At 46.0% G+C, this 20,376-nt stretch overlaps 1 protein-coding gene and 1 long non-coding RNA gene across 6 annotated transcripts in view; one reads left to right on the top strand and one right to left on the bottom strand.

Moving 5' to 3' along the window:
- The window catches only part of ZDHHC8 (zinc finger DHHC-type palmitoyltransferase 8), a 151,159-nt gene that overhangs the window by 60,052 nt on the left and 70,731 nt on the right, over nt 1-20,376 (top strand). The gene's annotated exons all lie outside the window — the stretch shown is intronic.
- Nucleotides 1,816-7,476, bottom strand: LOC128338081 (uncharacterized). Its single transcript, XR_008312499.1, has 3 exons — nt 7,250-7,476; nt 4,953-5,251; nt 1,816-1,895 (listed from the first exon to the last, which is right to left on the bottom strand). It is a non-coding gene; the product is annotated as an uncharacterized LOC128338081 (long non-coding RNA).

Genomic DNA, 20,376 nt, shown 5'->3' on the forward strand with positions numbered 1-20,376 from the left:
TACGGTGCTCACACATGTAGTCTTCCATTCAAATGCAAACCACGGTGGACCCTGCTTAGCAAAGGGGACAATTCATGCTTGCTACCACAAGTCCAGATCTTGTAGCAAGCGGAAGCGATTCATCAAAGAAGCCACTGTGAGCATCCCTCCATACAGTTCATATCCAGTGTGCTTAGCTTCTGGACCACCACACTTATAGCAAGCCAGATGACAAAAGCAGGCTGGATGAAAACATGGTCGGGTTGAAAGCCAGCCATGGGTTGGGCTGCTGTATGTCGTCCAAAATCCCGCAAATCCCATGATGTGGTGACTGTCAATAATCATGGTGTGGTAGAAACATTTGGTCATTTATCCCAAGTTAGAGCAAAGCAATATTGAATAGCTTAAAAAGATCTTTGTTATGGTGACGCTGGTGTACTTATTTATGTCTGTTTTTCCAAAATGATAACTAAACGTTTGTATGTTTTTGTCTTCTCTTAATTGAACAAAGGTCACATTTCAGTGGATTTTCCATGTGATTGTCCTTTAGCATTAGTTATTGCTGGCATATGTCATTTAGAAGCCATTTGGAGGGCGGGGGGCGGGTTGCTGCAGTTAAGAGGCAGAGAAGGGTCTGCTGAGGGTCTTACAAAAGTTGGAGAGTCCAAAATGCTTGTATAGGTTTAAGGAGGATGAGATAAGTTATAATGACCTTGACTGCATATACATTTTCTCCCAAAGTATTTTGGGGCAGGCTGAACCTAAGGGTGGGCTTGTAGACATATCTCTTAGACATTAAAAATATATGCTGGGATTGTCATGATATGTGTGGTATACTTTTGTAGTGAGGAGGGGTCTCTAGAGCAGGGATTCTCAACGTGTGGGTCCCCAGATGTAATTGGACTTCAACTCCCATAATTCCCAACCAAAGGCCACTGGGGCTGGGGATTATGGGAGTTGAAGTCCAATAACATCTGGGGACCCACACGTTGAGAAACCCTGCTCTAGAGGGACAAATTGTGACAAGGGGGTAGAGAGGTTAAACATGTTCTTAATGCGGAGGAGTGCTGATCTTGTGGTAGCAAGCATGACTTGTCCCCTTAGCTTAGCAGGGTCTGCCCTGGTTGCATATGAATGAGAGACTACATGTGTGAGCACTGTAAGATATTTCCTTTAAGGCGTGGGGCCGCTCTGGGAAGAGCATCTGAGGTTCCAAGTTCCCTCCCTGGCATCTCCAAGATAGGGCTGAGAGATATTCCTGCCTGCAAGCTTGGAGAAGCCGCTACCAGTGTAGACGATACTGAGCTAGGTAGACCAATGGTCTGACTCAGTATTTGGTAGCTTCCTATGTCCTATGTATGTGGTGAGTCACACTTTATGGGCAATCTCAATGTGGTGCGCATCAAGTTCAGTTAAAAATGCACTTAAGTTCAGTTTGTTAAAAGAAGAAAATAGGATTCTGCGGTATCATCCTTTTTATAAGACTTGAGACTCTTGGATGCGCAGTACCAAGGGACTTCAATCCCCTTGCAGCCAATCCCTGATAAGGCCGCAGGCACAGCTAATCTAGTCAAATAGGCAGGATCTGAGAGATCATAGCTTCAAAACAGAAGACATTCAAGTGCCTGTTTTATATCGTGGTGGGAAGGCTGGGGAGTGTTTTCAAAGAAGTGGCATCTCCTATGTTCAGTGCAGTGGAGTGTTTGTTGGTTTGTTTGTTTATCTGTCATATGTCTATAGCGCCTGGTATGTACATCTCTAGGCAGTATGCAAAATTTAAAATATGTAAAACTTACAAATTAAAATACACGACAATAAAAACAATAGAATAAAATATATATTAAAACAAGTTTTTAAATTATTAAAATTCATTCTAATTAAAAGCCTGCGAAAACACGAGAGTCTTGAGGTTCTTCCTGAAAACAAACAGAGAAGGAGATGCTCTTATTTCAGAAGGAAGCATATTCCAAAGCCCTGGGGCAGCCACAGAGAAAACTGGTAATGGGTTGCCACCAAACAAGCTGGTGGCATCCGTAACTGGACCTCTCCAGAAGATCATAACAGGCGGCAGGGTTTATGAGAAAGGAGACACTCACTCAGATAGCCTGGACCTAAGCCGTTAAGGGCTTTATAGGTAACTAGTATTTTGAAGCCCGTTATAATAACGGGCGCTAGCCTTTTCCTCTCTCTTTATTGGTTTTTAAAAAAAAAAAATACTGCCGCCGCCGTTGCCGCCGAAGTCCGACCCTCCCTCCCTCCCAACTTCCGAGACCACCTTACCCCGGCCCGTGTCAGTTGAGCAAAGTAAGTCCTTAATTGAAGAGGGAGAGAGGAGCTCGTAAGCAGTGCTCCTCTCTGAGCAAAGGCTCTGCCCGAACTGGCGCTTTAGGCAGAAAGGACGCAAGAGGCGTCCTTTCCGCCCAAAGCGCCAGTTCGGGAAGAGGCTTTGTAGAGGGAGGAGCACTGCTTGCGAGCTCCTCTCTCCCTCTTCAATTGAGGTCTGTCTTTGCTCAACTGTCACGGGCCGGGGTAAGGTGGTTTCGGAAGTTGGGAGGGAGGGTGGGGCAACGGCGGCGGCAGCATTTTCAGTTTAAGTTTTATTCGGCTTCCGCTCGGCTCCCGGCCTCCGTCTCCCTGGGCCGGTCTGGACCCCCGCCGCCATTCCCCCTCCCGCCACCCACTGCGGCCCGCGGCTCTGGCCGGGCCGGCCACCCACGGCTCCAGCAGGCCCGCCACCCACCGCCGCCGCCCGCGGGTGCCGGTGGTCGTGTCTCCCTTGCTCTGTTCTGGGCATGCGCTCCGCGCATGCCCAGGACAGGCCAGGGAGGCACGGACACACGCTTGGTGTCCGTCCACGGACGGACACCAAGGGTTTTATTATAGAGGATAACCAACACTTTGTATTTCCCTCGGAAACATATTGGCAGCCAGTGCAGTTCTTTTAAAACTGGTGTTATGTGGTCCCTTCATGTTGTCCCAGAGATCAATCTGGCTTGTGCATTCAGTACTAATAGTAGTAGTTTCTGGACTATGTACAAAGGCAGCCCCAAATAGAATGCACTACAGTAGTCAAGCCTGGGGGTTACCAGCATGTACCACTGTTTTAATGTCATTCACCTCTAGAAATGGACATAGCTGACGTATCAGCCGAAGCTAATAAAAAGCACTCATGGCTACCACCTTAACCTGAGAAACCAGGGAGAGCTTTGGGTCCAGGAGCACTCCCAAGCTACGTACCTGATCTTTCAGGGGGAGTGTAACCCCATCCAGAACAGGCAGATCTAAACCATCTCTCAGGTCCTGTCCCCTCACAGGCAGTACCTCCGTCTTATTTGGATTCAACTACAGGTTTTATGCTGTGGGATCAAGAATACATCCTCTAGATAAAGGACATCTGGCCACATGACTCTGGCCAATTCTTTAACCCTATTCACATGGTACGTCCAGCACTTGTACAACAAGTGTATGAGTGCGGACATACCATGTACAGTACACAAGTGTACATCATGCACAGGTACAGATCTGTACACAGTTATTCACACATTATGCGGAACACAGGTGCAGCAGTATACTTCCTGTCTGTATCCTGACTTTCAGGGGGCCTGTACCCAGGTTCACTTTTAAAATGAATGCAGATACAATCATTCACACAAACACATGTGCGAGTGTTCAGACATCTGTACACTCGTACAGCATAATGTCTGAATAGAGCTATAGTCACATGTTGCATCCTCTTTGCAGTTAGCTAGCAGTGCAGGGTTGCTGCCGTAGTGCTGGGCACAGAGTACATCTGCCTCTGAATATGCATTTCCAAATGTCTGACTGGATGGGGAGACCCCACTAGCTCCTGATCCTACAGAGAAGGGCATCATTTAAAAAATATATATATATAGTGCCAAATTTCTAAGGCCCCTTATTTCTTCATGTTTCTTTCCAAACTGTTTTAAGACTTAGCAGATTGCAATATATCCACATACGTGTTTTTCCTTGGCACATCCCTCTAAGGTAGGTTATGCTAGGAGATAACATGTCCAAGAGTACTCAGGACGGAGAATAGGAAGCTATCTTGCATCAAATCAGACCACTGGTCCATTTAGCTCAGTACTGTCTACACTGACTGGCAGCGGCTCTCCAAGGTTTCAGGCAGGCGTCTTGCTCAGCCCTACCTGGAGATGCCACCAGGGATTGAACCTGGGACCCTCTGTATGCCAAGTAGATGCTCTGTCAAGGAGCTACAGCCCCATTCCCAGTAGACCTCTTGACTCAGTAAAGATTTGAACTGAACCTGAGCCACCCATATCTTAGCTCATCACTACACAACGCCCAGAGACATGAGTTTTGTGTGGTGTAGAAATTGGTCAAATACAATAAAGAATACATAAATAACCCCTTAACAAGTCCGACCCATCACCCTGAAGACTCCAGAAGCAGAGGTGACAAGGTGCCAGGGCCAAACTCTACTGGAGACAGTGGTTTGTCTAGCTGCTCTGGGCCTCCTTCCCAGTGGGCCTACTCAGGAGGAGAGAGGCCAGCTCGGCCACCTGCTTGGGATCAGGAACATAGGAAGCTGCCATATATTGAGTCAGACCATAGGTCCGTCTAGCTCAGTATTGTCTACACAGACTGGCAGCAGCTTCTCCAAGGTTGCAGGCAGGAATCTCTCTCAGCCCTTTCTTGGAGATTCTGCCAGAACTTGGAGCCTTCTGCTCTTCCCAGAGCAGCTCCATCCCCTAAGGTGGGCTCCTGGCTCCTATGTGAGTCCCCATTTGCCGCCAGCCTTTGCTGGCCCCACAACTCCTCCTTTGAGCTCTGTCTCCAGTCGCTGCCTTGCTAGACCTGAGTGCACACCCCTAGGCGATCAGTACACCCACTGAGGTATGGGTGAGCTTTCTGAAAGGAGGCTATCCGTTCCTAGACTGAGATGCTATTCATATTAGTCGACCATTGCGTTTGTCGTCCCATTACAACACTACCTTCTGTCGGGCGCTCTTTCCTTAGCTGAGCAAGATATTTATAAACACGTTTCCAACCAGAGCGCTTAACTGCAAATTAGCGTGCATTATTTGTGTAGCAGAGCCTGGAACGTCTTGGCTGGCAAAGGAATGTTCAATTAAGAGGCTAGCATAAATAGTCTTCTGCTCCCAAGGATTTCAGTTTGATCTATGGGCGCCCGGAGTTGGCTCTTTGAGTAGAGCAGCTGTTGCAATAGCTTTCCAAGTCCTAGTAGCTTGGGTGATGTCTGGACTCATTCTTCCTAGCTGTTGTTTTCAGTCTGTAGGAAGAGTGAGAAATTAGTAGTCAGAATCACTGTTCCTTGATCTTAGTCTGAGATAATTCCTGAGAGTCTCTTGCATCTCCTCGACAAGTTAGTATGAACTCTGATGTGCTGAAGACCATACAGAGGAGAGCTGGTTTTGTGGCAGCAAGCATGACTTGTCCCCTTAGCTAAGCATAGTCCACCCCAGTTGCATATGAATGGAAGACTTGATGTGTGACACTGTAAGAGATTCCCCCCAGGGGATGGAGCCGCTCTGGGAAGAGCAGAAGGTCCCTCCCTGGCAGCATCTCCAAGACAGGGCTGAGAGAGACTCCTGCCTGCAACCTTGGAGAAGCCACTGCTAATCTGTGAAGACAATACTGAACTAGATGGACCAGTGGTCTGACTCAGTATATGGCAACTTCTTATTTTCCTATACTGGCTTCTTAGAGTGATGGGCAAACTCCTTCAATCGGCCTTGGGATTAGGCTCAGAAAACAGTTCCGTCCCCACCACCACCGCCCAAATTCAGAATATAGCTCATAATTTGATCTGGGCCAAATTTACATGCCCCCAATGATGACATCACTGCACTGGGTCATGCTGCTGCTGACATCAGGAGCATGGCGTGGTACAGTCTCTGTGCTTCCTGCACAGCCAGAACATAAGGAGAGTCTGGTCCCTTCAGTTTTAGCACTTGCCTCTGCGGACTAGGGTTGAGCCAGAGGAGAGCAGGAGGCAAGGAGGGCATTGGTGGGGTATGCCACTATGGGGGAGGATGGGGTAGCCACTATGGTCCTGTTCCCTCTCAACTTAGGTACACTATACCCAGTTTCTTAATGCCTGGAGAGGGCTATTATGACATTAGCAGGTGCGAAGAAGACATAAAATGAACACCTGTGGAAAAATAAAAAGCTCAACCGCTAACATTTTAAATGTTGGTTTTACCTTCACCTTGATCTTTAGTATAAGAACCTAAGAACAGCCCTGTTGGATCAGGCCCAAGGAGGCCCATCTAGTCCAGCATCCTGTTTCACACAGTGGCCCACCAGGTGTCTCTGAGAAGCCCACAGGCAAGAGGTGAGGGCATGCCCTCTCTTCTGCTGCTGCTCCCCTGGAACTGGTATTTAAATGTCTTTGGAGTGTAATATCAAGGGTGGTCACCTGATGAAAGAAATCTTCATGGATAAATTGCGCTGAATATGATTGGTACTATTAACAGTTCTGAAGCAAAGAGAAAGCTTTCCTTTTGTGTTTAGTTGATGCATATATGTGTCATTGCGGGCACCATATTAGAGGCATTCTCATCTATGTGAGAGAAAAGGGAAAATGCTTCCTTTAACGGGCCATCTTGAAGGCAGATCATCCTGGAGAGAATCTATCCGTGTAGTTGCTAAGAGTCGACACCAACTTGATGGCACTTAACCAAACAACCAACCAACATGCCATCTGCAATTTATATATATACTTGCATGAAAAACAATATGTCTGTACATCTGCTGCCTGATTAATCAAGGGCACATTTGGGTTAATTACAAGTTTGTAGCTGAGTAAGTTATTTATTATTTATTGAACATATTTGCATACTGCCCAAAATGCAAACCTCTGGGCAGTTTACAACACAACAATGAAAACAACAATTAAAAAGGGGAAAACCTTACAACAATGTAAAATTTAAAAGGTTAATACTATTAAAAAATCAAACAGTTAAAGCAATTTAAATTAATCAGCGAATTGATGGAAAACACCCCCCCCACACACACACACACCAATAAAATCCTGGTGAACACTGTTCTCTTTTTACAGTAAACACATAGTGGAGGTTATTCTTAATGGCACTCCTGAGCCATTCCTCCTTTAATCTCTGTTGCTCAGCTGTGGTGTGGTTTTGGTTTAGGTCCGCAGACAGATTCAATAAGCATTAACAATGAAGTCACATGAGAGCACACCAGTTTGTTGTGGGGGGGGGGCAGAGGAGGAGGTATGGTATAAAATGCCTCTTGCAAAACATACCGTTTCTTAGCTCAGCATCCCTGCCACTTCTCCGGCTCTTCTGTGTCAAACACAAGAAGTAATGTGATCTCTAATGTCTGAAGGGAAGAAGATAAACACTGCTCTAATTCCCAGAAGACATAATAAAAGCAAATGTCTATACAGCTCAGGCAGCTGGAATAGCTTTGAAAGACTGGGCTCTTTACGGCGCTTTCGGAAAACCGAAAAATGATCCTCCGTGATCTGCACCTGCATCACTTTGCATGCTGCAATTGTTTGCAGGTGGGTCGGAATCAGATTAGCCAGCTGCTGCCGCAAATCAACACAGGCAGGTAGCTACGCCCGGCAAGTCATGTGCGATTGATGCTTGGCAGGCGTCTTTTCAATGGCGAGCTTTATTTTTTGTGAGAAACCGGGGCTCTGTAAGTCGTAGGAAGTCATACCAAGTCAGACTATTGGCCCATAGAGCCAGTGTGGTGTAGTAGTTAGAGTGCCGGACTAGGACCGGGGAGACCCGAGTTCAAATCCCCCTTCAGCCATGAGACTAGCTGGGTGACTCTGGGCCAGCCACTTCTCTCTCAGCCTCACCTACTTCACAGGGTTGTTGTGAGGAGGAACTCAAGTATGTAGTACACTGCTCTGGGCTCCTTGGAAGAGCGGGATACAAATGAAATGAAATGAAATAAATAAATAAATAAATAATCTAGCTCCGCATCGTCTCCACTGACTGGCAGTGGCTCTCCGGGTTTTCAGGCAGGAGTTTTTCCCAGCCCTACCTAGATATAAGCCACTTAATGGCACAGCGGGGAAGTAACTTACCTAGGGAGCAAGAAGTTACTTGTTTGAATCCCGGCTGGTATGTTCCCCAGACGATGGGGAACACCTATATCGGGCAGCAGCGATATAGGAAGATGCTGAAAGGCATCATCTCATACTGCATGGGAGGAGGCAATGGTCAACCCCTCCTGTATTCTACCAAAGACAACCACAGGGCTCTGTGGGCGCCAGGAGTCGACACCGACTCGACGGCACAACTTTACTTACGTAATTCTCCCTCCAATGTATTGCTACCTAGCTGGGGTGACGTTTCACTGGTTTTTCATGTGTGACCTATATCACATTTAAAACCTTAAGATCAGTTAGACAGTAAAACCATAACACACCAAAAAAACCACAACCATAAAAAGATAAACAGAAGCAGGAATGCTGAGAAACCTGGCAGCTTCTATGGGGTAAAAGCCTGAATATCTTACTGCAGAGTGTGCACAAAACCAGTTTGCTCGGTTTGGTTTGAGTCTGGATTGGACTCGAACCAGACTGGGAATGTTCAGATTACTGCACCCTCGAAACTGAACCCCCCCCCCAGTTCAGCTTGAATTTGAGCTGGTCCGGGGTTCGAAATCTTTTTTTTTTTTTAATTAAGCTCACCGCCAGGTCCGGGTTAACTCTTCTACCTCCAGGGGTGCTGCTGTAGCTGCGGGGGTGTGTGTCTAAAGCTTCCCCTCCCACTGGCCTCCCCCCGGTCTTTACAGAGCCAGTTCAGTCCATTTGGGGTCCTTTCTGGCCTCGCGCCAGCCATTTTGAAGGCCGCCATGCATGCGTATAAGCTATTTGCTTACCCAGGTCACGAGGTCAGCCGAACCGAGCCCAGTCCAGCTTGAGGGTGAACCCTCGTGCCGAACTGGTTTGCTGGCGAACTGGCTTGACCTTGAGCCAGTTTGCACATCCCTACAACTCGCACTCCCAGCCGGTGAGTGCTTCTGTCGCCGGCTGGGTGCGGGAGTGGGCAATGGGGTGACCTGGCGGAGAGTGAGGGGTTGCCTTGGCAGTCCCCCCTGCACTGGAGGCCAAGGGCCAGTTGTCCCCCCTTGCTCCATTGTCCCCACACTCCTGCCTAGGATAAGCAATGGCCAGAAAAAAAAATCACATAAACCATTGTAGAAATTACAACAGTTTTTCCATTTTAATTTTAATTTTTTAATTTAAAAAAACCATTAAAAGTTCCAAGGCAGGATATTTATTCTTTATATCCAAGGTGGCAGGGGCGTAGCAAGTTTAGAGTGGGCCCAGAGACAAGATTTTAAAATGGGCCCCCCCTTACTGAAGCTCAGCTCATGAAGTAAAGAAATCTTAAATGAGGCTGAATAGTGGTAACAAAAAGCAGAGTAGAATTTATATTTTTATTTATATCCTACGTGCCACAATAGAATATCATCCTAAATTTTTTTTTAAGGGTTTTGTCAATTGTGGACGATGCAAGTCATTGAATGGTACTAGAGAAAGACCTGCTGTTCTGGTAGCTCCAGGTCTGAACACTCACATCAATTTCAGAGGATGAATACAACTGAAGGAAGCCCGGGCAGGTGTGCAGCTGGGGGAGTCAGTCATGTGACTTGCCTCTGGGGGGCCCCCCAAGGCAGTGGGCCCCCAGACAATTGTCTCCCCTTGCCCTATTATAGTTACACCCCTGCAAGGTGGGATTAGTACCCTTAGGTTTCTATCTTGTTCATTCCTCCTTCTTTTCTTCCTTCCAAGTTTGCCCTTTTCTCAGAACAGGCACTTAGAAAAACCAAGAAGTAACGAAATGAAATCACTTTTGAAGAGGGTGCCTCCAATTCCGGAGACAGCCTCATTGCAAACATTAAGGAAACCACTGCTGGAGACAAGCCGATAGTTGTTTCAGTGCACTGAAGGCTGTTGGGAAACAGGATTGCTGCTTGTGGTGTGCATTGCTCATCCAACATTTCTCCTCTGCTAAAAAGGGGGCTTTGTATCGGTTCTTTGTGTGTATACTGTGAAAAGTTAAGCTTCTTCCAACTCTCTTTAAAACCATTGTTTGACTCCAGTGGCCTTCTCCTCTAGATGACCTTGCACCAGCCTTTTGATAACAGGATAGGGGAAAACATTTCGGGTGCAGAATATGACATAACCTCCTTGACAAAGGGTGGTGTTGCATACACACTCCAGTGAGTGACTGTGACATCCTCTGAACACCTCAGGAGAAAGGAAGAGACAGATGTTATTATTTATTGCTAATTATTATGAGGATTAGTCCATTAATCAGTTGACTTGATTAAAAAACTTTGCTCAAAAATCGAACCAATTCATCAGGAAGCATTTGCAAAAAAATGATTATTTTTAATATAAATACTTAAAACTATTATACTTAATACTTCCTGTGACATAAACATAAACATAAACATAATCTAGAAATGAAGTAAGCTTTTTTCTTCAAAATGTTTTAATGCCAATTTAATTTATTAATTGAATAATTGAATACACGATTAATCAACCATAATTTAATTGAGCGATAGCCCTAAGGATATTTGTAATAGTGCTTCAGTTGTGCATACTATTAATTCAGGATAATTTTAGTAGCACTTAAGTTGGGCAAATGTTTGCTTTAGATCTCTTTCCCACCTATCCTAGGGGTGGTTACAGAATGGCATCTAATTCTTTTTCCTGACAACATCTATTTGAAAAGTATGAAATCCACTTAGTAAGGCAGAGAAGGTGTTGAGTTCAGAAGAGCCCAGAAATTGTGACAGGGGGTCAGAAGGGAGGAGGACAAGCCAAAGTCCTCCATGAACTAGCTTCTCTTGAGAAAACTACCTAACACTTCCATGGGTTTTGAAGCGAAGTGAGAGCATATTAATTTGGAATATTTGCAAAGCAGCACTTCCACATAAAAGGCTTTGAGAGCCACGGAATCAAGAAGGCTGCACTTCCCAGTCAGATTGTTTTCTGCAGTTAAAAGGGAAAAGAATGCCATCCGTATAACCAGACTTTGTTCTCTAATGGTTCGATGCTGTGTGTGTATGTCTGTGCGCGCATGTGGTGGGTGTACACAATCAAGTCTCAGTTCCTGAATTCATCATGAAGGCAATTCTTGGGTGACGTGTGGGCAACCCTTTCTGAAAAGCACTTGTTCCTCTGTGCAGCCAGCCTGTGCACATTCCTCAAAAATGCCAAGTATTTGAGCAGGCCTTCCATGTCAAAAGAATACTGGACAACATCCGGGACTAACAGAGTTGTTATTAAGGCGGTTTATTATTTGTACAGTGTCATTGGTGTACATGATACTTTACAGCCTAAGCAAAGAAAGGTGGCTCCCTTCCCTAATGATCATATTATAATGTAACACTTGGCTATGATCTGTAGAGCGGGGCTCTACATTACAAGCCCTGGAAATCAGTGGCAGCAACCATTGACCCTAAGTGCAGTTCTCTGACTAATTGTTGATTAGGACTGTGCAAAGCTTCAGCCAAAGCCAAATACTCCACACAGCTGTCCTGGAGACCATACCCACCACACAATGCTGCTCTTTCTCTAGCACTGGTGGGGCTCCTTTAAGGGAAATAGAGCGCAAGGAGCATTGGGAAGTGCAGTTCTTCTCAGTGTGCTAGGAAGGACTACACTTCCCAGGAGTCTGTGAGCACCTTCTAAGATGGCACTGGGGTTTCACAGGGCTCTTAGAGCCCCGCCATCATTCATAAGAACAGCCCTGCTGGATCATACCCAAGGACCATCTAGTCCAGCATCCTGGTTCACACAGTGGCCCACCAGATGTCACTGGAAGCCTACAGGCAAAGGTTGAGGGGATGCCCTCTCTCCTGCTGTTACTCCCCTGCAACTGGTACTCAGAGGCATCCTGCCTTTGAGGCTGGAGGTGGCCTATAGCCCTCTGACTAGTAGCCGTTGATAGACCTCTCCTCCATGAAGTGATCCAAACCCCTCTTCAAGCCATTCAGGTTGTTGGCTGTCACCACATCTTGTGGCAGAGAATTCCACAAGTGGATTATGCATTGTGTGAAAAAGTATCTCCATTTGCTGGCCCTAATTTTCCCGGCAATCAATTCCATGGGATGACCCCTGATTCTAGTGTGAGAGGGAGAAGAATTTCTCTCTCTCCGCTTTCTCCACACCATGCCTGATTTTATAGACCTCTGTCATGTCTCCCCGCAGTCCATCCTTGCCCAGCACTGTGGAAAGTGTGCGTGGCACGTCCAGAGGCCAGCACGGTGGGAAATGTCACACTGAAAGCTTGTTGCCATAGTGGCTTCCACTTGGAAAAACTGTGAAAGTCAATGATCTATCCCTTCCCTAGCTGCAGAACGGAATGTAGAGGCTCAGTGTGTGGAAGCCAGCAAGCAAGGATGTGGAAGGGGACAGGCTGTCTGAATTTTACTTCCTTCTCTTGTCTTGCTGCTTTGAATGGTAATGGACAGGTGTAGTCTTCCATTCTCCAGAATGTCAGAGATGAAAATGCAGGCACTTGTGTGTGTCCACCACAGTGCATGAGCTTGTCTTGCACTCGTTTCTGAAATGGACGTATCAGGGCCAGAGTGCATTGATGTCAGTGGGATTTAACTAACCCAAAGGCCCATATTCTCTCTCTCTCTCTCTCTCTCTCTCTCTCTCTCTCTCTCTCTCTCTCTCACACACACACACACACACACACACACACACACACACACACACACACACACACACAATTTCTCTACCTTGGGTGAATGGCAACTGCATGGGTAAACTTATTTAAAAGTACTGTGTGCTGAAGATTGTGGTGTTGAAACTATGGTGGCCCACTCACACATGCAAATCACCATCTGATGTTGCCACCAAGTGAAGAATATGCATGTGTGAACGAATCAGGATTGTGAGCAGAATTGTTGGTTTAATGCAAAGGAAGTAGTTGGAAGTGGGAAGGAAGCTGCTGTGCTATAGTAAGTAAAAGTAAAGTGTGCCCTCGAGTCGGTGTCGATTTCTGGCAATCAAAGAGCCCTGTGGTTGTCTTTGGTAGAATACAGGAGGGGTTGACCATTGCCATCTCCCACACAGTGTGAGATGATGCCTTTTAGCATCTTCCTAGATCACTGCAGCCCAGTATAGGTGTTTCCCATAGTCTGAGAAACATACTAGTGGGGATTCAAACCAGCAACCTCTGGCTTGTTATTCAAGTCATTTCCCCACTGCACGTAGTAAATAAGTCCTCATCTTAACCCTCGGCTTTTCTACTAGCCTACATTCCTTTATTTATCTGTGGCACATTAACAGCCTGAAATAAAAGGTGAACCAACCCTCCTGGCCAGTTTACAAAAGCTTCCCTGCCGGTGCGGTGCCGGGAGGCAATTCTTGCTAAAAGTGATTGGCTGTTTACAGACTGGTTGTAGGAATCTGTAAACAATATTCTGTTGCTCTTGCTGACTCAGTGCAGCTGGGGTGAGGAGAATCTGACATCTTTGTCCCCCCACCCTAGCCTTTTGTTGAAATACACATCTGAGGGAGAACAAATCCTGTCCCCTTGGAAGTTGCAGCAAAGGTTTCCAGGGGAGGGCTATCTCCTGCTGGTGCACTGTGGGTTGCCACTGATGAATAACCCCCCAAAAGGAAATGCCAAAGGGACTTTCCCTCTGGGATCACTGCTTCAGGAAACAGCAAAGTATAGACTTTGCTAGACTTCTGTTTTCAGGTATTTATCCTTATCTGGCTTCTTTTTTTTTTGGTTTGTTTTTTTGTTTTTTGCTGTACATATTTATTTATGCTAGGCTTGTTCACATGACCGGTGGCAGGGTGGGAGAAGTGTCCAGTCTGGCGTGCTCCTGGTTTTTGGTTGTGTGTGCTTGCAAACATTAAGGTATGAGGTGGGGAGAATTAATGAACTGGTAGGCAGAGGCGGAGCCATCATTGTGCACACGGGTTCAAAGAACCCGGGCCACTAATGAAAAAGGCCTCCGAAGCCCACAGAGGGGCGTGGCTCAGACTCTGGAAGAGCCCCAAGCGCACTCTCTCCCTCCCACGCTCCAGAGAGCCCTGAGCGAGTTCTCCCCTTTCCATTTCAGGCAGCATTTGCTGCCTGACAGCCTTTATTCCTCTTTCTCTCCCCCGCTGGAGAGGGAGAAATAAAGAAATAAAGGCTGTCAGGCAGCAAACGATGCCTGAAATGGATGAGGAGGGAGCTTGCCTGGGCTCTCCGGAGCCCGAACCACACCCCGTGTGTGACATTATGCGCACAGAACATCACTAGAGGGCCCGCCGAATGGGGCTGGACACAGGCCACTGTTCACCTGGCTCCGCACCTGCTGGTGGGGCATGCTTGTTCTACCTAAGTGTCGCCTCTCACATGATCATTCACATCACCTCCTGCCTTAACGTCTGCAAGCACAGAACTGAGAATCAGGAGGGCGCTGGACTCTGCTACTCAGGGTGGATGGGGCTTCCCCTGCCCTGCCAGCATTCATGTGAACAAGACTACTAATGATTGTATGTTGGGCATCTTATGTTGCCTGTGGGTTTCTTTTGTGCTATGCTGCTAAAATTACTGTTTTTGTTGCTTTGGTTTATAAGCGGCCTTGAGAGGTCCTAGGGTCTGAAGGGCAGATAAGCATATTTTAAATACATTAATTTATGGATTAAATTTCTGTATGGTTATCATAGCAGCTTTCAGTGGCTTGTTATCGGAAGAGCACATGCCACAGAAAAATATAAAATAGAACACCAACAAACGCTTTAAAAGAAAGATAGAGGAAGGACTGCCACGGTGGAGAAGCAGTAAAGATGGATCACATCAAACCAGTTTGCTAAGTATGACAGGCCCTTGAATGTTCTTTGCAGTCAAATAAAAGGTAAAGTGTGCTGTTGAGTTGGTGTCAACTCCTGGCGCCCACAGAGCCCTGTGGTTGTCTTTGGTAGAATACAGGAGGAGTTTCCCATTGCCTCCTCCCGCGCAGTATGAGATGGTGCCTTTCAGCATCTTCCTATATTGCTGCTGCCCTATATACGCTTCATTCCTTTTTCTAAAAATCCAAATGTTTCAGCATAGTTAAGTTGGCTCTACGCAGGTGGTAGAATCCTGAGGTGGTAATTTCACGTCAGATGGCAGGTGCACCTTGTGTTTAAAAAAAGGAGGGAGAGCAAACGTCTCTGCAAACTGAGAACTAGCAGAGCAAATAGAGGGCTATTTAGAACCTTATTATATCTAACAACCACACAATTTATTAAAGCAGTGTACAGAGCAATGAAATAATGGTCCTCTGCCCCAATGGGTCTCACAATCTAAAAACAAAGAAGACACAAGGAAGATGCAGCCTCAGTTGCTCAGAGGGATGCTGTGCTGGGCAGTTTATCTCCAAATTTATATTTGTCCCCAACTTAAGTGGCACAGCGGGGACATGCTTGACTAACAAGCAGAAGGTTGCCGGTTCAGATCTCCGCTGGTACTATATCGGGTAGCAGCGATAGAGGAAGATGCTGAAAGACATCACCTCATCCTGCATGGGAGGAAGCAATGGTAAACTCCTCCTGTATTCTACCAAAGACAACCACAGGGCTCTGTGGGTGCCAGGAATCGGAATCGACTTGATGGCACACTTTACATTTACTTTACTTTAAAGGCTAGGCACCTTAAATGGCACAGCAGGGAAATGCTTGACTAACAAGCAGAAGGTTGCCAGTTCAAATCCCCGCTGGTATGTTTCCCAGACTATGGGAAACAGCTATATGGGGCAGCAGTGATATAGGAAGATGCTGAAAGGCATCATCATCTTATACTGCGCAGGAGATGGCAATGGTTAACCCCTCCTGTATTCTACCAAAGAAAACCACTGGGCTCTGTGAGCATCAGGAGTCGAAATCAACTCAAAGGGCACACTTTACCTTTACTTTACTTTAAACACTGCCTCTTATTCAGCTAGCATTTAATCTGCAATACCTAGCTCCCATTAATTGTAGAAGCAGCGGGTGGTTTTTTTTGGCTAAAGATATTCTAGAAAAAACACCATTGTCTTCTAATAGGCTGTCAGCAATTCAAAACGTGCCTTCAAAGTGGAAAGGTACTTAATGGAAGGCTGTGTACAGCTCAGAGCCTTCGTTTTCATGTACATGCATTTGCAAGCACATGCGTTAGAGACAAAATGCAAACTCAGAAATGTAACTTTTAGGAGAGCTTGGAGAGGAGATCAACCTTGAAGAATGCATCTCCAGCAACTCAGTTTGGTATATTGCCTTTTTAGGTAGTATCCCTTATAGAATTAGGGCTTGGAATGCTGAGAGAGTTTTAGCAGTAACGTGAATAACAGATACAGTTGCAACTGCAGGCTTGTATGTCTCTTTCAACCCTGCTGTACAGATATGTTCAAACTGTGTGTGTCTTTGTGTGTGTTGTGTGTGTGAGAGAGAGAAAGAGAGAGAGAGAGAGAGAGAGAGAGAGAGAATGCAAAGGAAGAGATAATTTGATCCCTTCCTTAAATAACATCACCGCTTCTTAAACAATATTATCCAAAAGCCGCCTGTGGTGGCAATTTATGGCATTTCTGCTGATGGGATGTGAAGTAGAGCAAAAGCTAAAGAAGCCTCTGCCTTCTGGCTAATGAGCACTTCTTCTGTCCTACTGACTCCTGTTTCTGTCTGATCCAGTCTTTTGAAATGCGGAGTCAGGCCTGTGCTAAGAGCTGAAAAGCTGAGTCAGCTTGGCCGGCGAAGGCTCCTTCAAGCCTGCCAAGGAGAGAACTTTAAAATAATAAAAAAAAATCCTGGTCTGTCCTGATGCTCTCTATGTATAATGGTTGGGATCTAGGGTTAGAAATAAACAAGCGCTGCAAATTCATAAAACTGTATGGAATTAGTTTACCATCCTGAACCTGAACACGAATTGCAGAACTTGGGCCATATATATATATATACATTTTATATCCCGCTCTTCCTGAGCGGTGTACTACATATTTAAGTTTCTCTTCACAACAACCCTGTGAAGTAGGCTAGGCTGAGAGAGAAGTGACTGGCCCAGAGTCACCCAGGAAGTCTCATGGCTGAATGAGGATTTGAATTTGGGTCTTCCTGGTCCTAGTCCAGCACTCTAACCACTACACCACAAACCTTAATTCTTCTCTGACGATTCTGCAGTCACCTCCAAACTCTGACACATTTCTTAGCAGTTGTATAGCGCTTTTGAGTATTCATAATGTGATTTGAATATTCATAATGTGATTGTCATGGATGGAGCACCATCTGGTTAAGGTTGGACTCACAGCCACAACCCTCCCCCAAAGTGGTGAAGGACCTCTTAGGATGGTCCTCCCAAAAAGGCTGTTCAATGAAATAGGATTCCAAGAAGCCTTGGAAGGCTTTATGGTTGGTCCTGCCAGCGATTCTGTCAATGCCTTGGTCCAGACTTGGAATAATGAACTTACTTAGCAGTAGACATGACTGCCCCTAATTGCCCTCTCCGACCCACTTCTAAATTGGCCCCTTGGTATATGGAAGAGCTATGGGGGCTGAAGAGGAGAGCTGGTCTTGTGGTAGCAAGCATGACTTGTCCCCTTAGCTAAGCAGGACTCACTCTGGTTGCATATGAATGAGAGACTAGAAGTGTGAGCACTGTAAGATATCCCCCTTAGGGGATGGAACTGCTCTGGGAAGAGCATCTAGGTTCCAAGTTCCCTCCCTGGCATCTCCAAGATAGGGCTGAGAGAGATTCAACCTTGGAGAAGCCTGTGTAGACAATACTGAGCTAGATAGACCAATGGTCTGACTTGGTACATGGCAGCTTCCTATGTTGCTATGACAAGATAGACGGCTAGAGCACAAGTGGAGAAAGACCCATGTAGAATCCAACATATTATAACACAGAGCACATTTGAAGATCTATGCTCTGGCAATGCACTTAGCAGAAAAGCAGTTCTGAAAACTTATGTCCAGCAGAGTTGTCTAGGGTTGTGAAAGTGCTAGTACATGCCCTTTGTCCCTTGAATGAGAATTTGGATTCATCAATTACCCATTGTGACATTTTTAATGAGTTTTTTGCAGATAAAATCTCTCATATTTGAGCTGAACTAGACTCTACAGTTACTGCAGAGTCTACTGTGGAGGTGCCTAGTAGCTCCTATTGTATGGTTACGGAGAGGAGAGCTGGTCTTGTGGCAGCAAGCATGACTTGTCCCCTTAGCTAAGCAGGGTCCCCCTGGTTTGCATTTGAATGGGAGACTAGAAGTGTGAGCACTGTAAGAGATTCCCCTCAGGGGATGGAGCCGCTCTGGGAAGAGCAGAAGGTTCCAAATTCCCTCCCTGGCAGCATCTCCAAGATAGGGCTGAGAGAGATTCCTGCTTGCAACCTTGGAGAAGCCGCTGCCAGTCTGTGAAGACAATACTGAGCTAGATAGACCAATGGTCTGACTCAGTAGATGGCAGTTCCCTATGTTCCTATGGTTAAATTGGATCAATTTCAGTTCGTGACTCCTGAGGATGTGGACAAGCTGCTTGGAACATTTTGCCCTACATGGTTTATATGATCTAGCAGGGAGGTCATTGGAGAGGGTCTTGTTAAGATCATTAATGCTTCTCGGAGGGAGGGCAGATGCCTCTTTAATCTACTGTCCTGTCCTACTTAGGGTTGCCTGGGACAAATAAAGATTTTACTTTTAAAACTCTACTTCTGAAGACCCTAGTCTAGGCACCATGTTTAAATTTCTATGCACCTCTGGTGCCAGTTTTAGTTCATTCGTCAGTTGCATCTACCACTGAGAAAAAAGCATATTTGTTTTAAAATGATGCACAGATCTGTTGCTTTAGAAGATGCATTGCCTACTTGGTGTGAGAGAAGAGAAAATACCTCTTCTAAGATTGTACCGGCAATGCACAGGATTTGTACATTATCGTATTAAAATTGCTTTTAAAAAAATCTGCTGCCTGCTTTAATCAGGGCAATTTGATTGATCCACCAAATGTTGCAGCTCTAATTTAAATCCTTTCGCACCGTGCCATCTCCTGTACTTTCACCAAAGCTGACAGGTTGCCTTTACACCAAGATTTATTTAAGTTTTGAAGTAATCGTATATTTATAGATTGGAATATACATGTGTGAGAACGAAAAAAGTTTATAAACTTTTACACTATGCAAATACTAAGCAGACACGCATGTGTGGCAAGATCCAGAACATGCATTAAACAATTGTAGCTCGCTAGAGGTCTATAAAATCATGCATGGTGTAGAGAAAGTGGATAGAGAGAGAACTTTATCTCTCTCACACGTAACACTAGAACCAGGGGTCATCCCATGAAATTGATGGCCAGGAAATTTAGGACCAACAAACAGAAGATGCATAATAAACTTTTGGAATTCTCTGCCACGAGATGTGGTGACAGCCAACAACCTGGATGGCTTGAAGAGGGCTTTGGATCACTTCATGGAGGAGAGGTCTATCATCGTCTACTAGTCGGAGGGCTACAGGCCACCTCCAGCCTCAAAGGCAGGATGCCTCTGAGTACCAGTTGCAGGGGAGCAACAGCAGGAGAGAGGGCATCCCCTAAACCCCTGCCTGTAGGCTTCCAGCGGCATCTGGTGGGCCACCGTGTGAAACAGGATGCTAGACTAGATGGGCTTCCTTGGGCCTGATCCAGCAGGGCTGTTTTTATGTTCTAATTAGAATGAGAAACAGTGGCAACACTAGGGAAAAGATGGGGGGCATGCATTTCTGGATGGGCATGCTTAATGTCAGAAACAGAAATGCTGTGGGGGGACTACTTGTCTGAGAGAGCCCCCCCCCCCCACTTCCCAGAGCCATCCTGGATGAGAAAGTACTGTGTGCATGGAAAACTAGGAAAATGTCCAATTGGTCAACAGATTTTTACACAGAAATCCTCTTCCTGAGAAATGAAAATAGATTTGGCAAAAGAATCTCTCTTGTGAGTTTCACGCCTGACTAATTGGCACAACTAGTCTTGGGATAAGATCTATAAATCAGCTTAAATCCAAGTACTTTACTGCCGTGAGTAGCAAATCGGGCTATTGTGGAGATAGCCGGAGGATTCCAATGTCACCATTTTTTGCTAAATTCGAAGGCATTTCTTGGCATTTTGCTGTCACATTAAGGTCACAGCTGTCACGGCAGCTTAGCAGCAGCACTGCAGTGTGTCCTTAAAATAATGTCTCTCTTGAAATTGTAGTGCATTGCAGCAATCTAGCACATGAACCAACCTATTCCGAACCATTCACAGGGAAGCCTTTGTGTGAGCCTCAGTAAAAGGGCAACGAGATCTCCCAGAAGAGCAAATGGAGGAGATCTTAAGAGCGGGAGGCAGAGGGAAGCGTCATCCCTGTATCAGTCGGACGTCACGCTCGCTCGCCTATTGCAAGGGGGAGATCAAGGACTCTG

The sequence above is a fragment of the Hemicordylus capensis genome, chromosome 15 (genome assembly GCF_027244095.1).
Source record: "Hemicordylus capensis ecotype Gifberg chromosome 15, rHemCap1.1.pri, whole genome shotgun sequence".
NCBI classification, from domain to species: domain Eukaryota; kingdom Metazoa; phylum Chordata; class Lepidosauria; order Squamata; family Cordylidae; genus Hemicordylus; species Hemicordylus capensis.